The following is a 960-nucleotide window of genomic DNA, read 5'->3' as shown; positions in this document are numbered from 1 at the left end:
GTATAAAAAATAATGACCTAGGCAGCCTACCTTCAGAGGGGCTACTTCTTGCTTTTTCTGTTTTGCAGAGTTGGTGAAATGTCATTACTGCTGATAGAAATGGCTTATTCACATGCGCCTTCCCCTGTTTTTGTGTTTTTGTCAGCTCATCTGTGACAGTGGACGGGGTCATTATCAGTCTGTGTTGCAGTTCCAAGACCAAGTCAGTAGCAGTGCAGCTGGCTGATGGCCAGATATTTAAGTACTTTTACGGTGAGTGTCAAAGTGTTAGGGGAGCACGCTTATGAGTTAAGCAGAGGTTTAGTTCTCAAGAACATTCTCTTGAGCATGGTTTGTCAGTTCAGTGTTGAGTGTTAAGTCTTTTAATATGGAAATACTGAATCTAGAGAGCGGAGTTGTCAAATCTATCCAACCTTGTCTTCCTTTATAATGAGTGAGTTTCCTTATTACATTTGGAAATTGTCCAGAATTGCACATTAGATGTTTTAGCAAGTGCTAATATTGATGGTTCTTCACGAAGAGCAGACTACATCTTCCTAAACGAGGTCTGTTAATCCTACAGAGTCCCCTTCTCTGGCTGTTGAACCATGGAAGAACCCTGGAGGAATGCCTGTCCAGTTTCCTTACCCATGTGTACAAACTGAAGTGGCCATGATTGCAGGAGAAGTAAGTGAACACAGGGCAAGAAATGTCACCACTGAAAGCAATTACCCAGAGCCTATCGGTGCTAGATGGGAAGAATGTGGGTTTTGAAAGAAGATTCCATTCGGGACCCTGGTTTTCTGTTAAATCCAGAGCATCTCCTTTTCTCAAGCATCATCTTCCTAAATACCTGTATGTCAGGATGGAGGGGAAAATAAAATGAGGTAATGTCTGTGATTAAGAGATTGCCTGGAATGTTGTAGCTAGTTTAATCCTTTCATTGGTGGTAAAAGTTAAAAAACAGGAAGGTGCCATTGT

At 41.7% G+C, this 960-nt stretch overlaps 1 protein-coding gene across 1 annotated transcript in view; it reads left to right on the top strand.

Moving 5' to 3' along the window:
- IKBKAP (inhibitor of kappa light polypeptide gene enhancer in B-cells, kinase complex-associated protein) overlaps window positions 1-960 on the top strand; it is a 64,000-nt gene that overhangs the window by 15,299 nt on the left and 47,741 nt on the right. The gene's annotated exons all lie outside the window — the stretch shown is intronic.

This window comes from Elephantulus edwardii, unplaced genomic scaffold (assembly GCF_000299155.1).
Source record: "Elephantulus edwardii isolate Elephantulus edwardi_28Jun2011 unplaced genomic scaffold, EleEdw1.0 scaffold00052, whole genome shotgun sequence".
Lineage (NCBI taxonomy): Eukaryota > Metazoa > Chordata > Mammalia > Macroscelidea > Macroscelididae > Elephantulus > Elephantulus edwardii.
The sequence above is the reverse complement of the archived record's forward strand: the minus strand, read 5'-3'. Positions and strand labels throughout refer to the sequence as shown.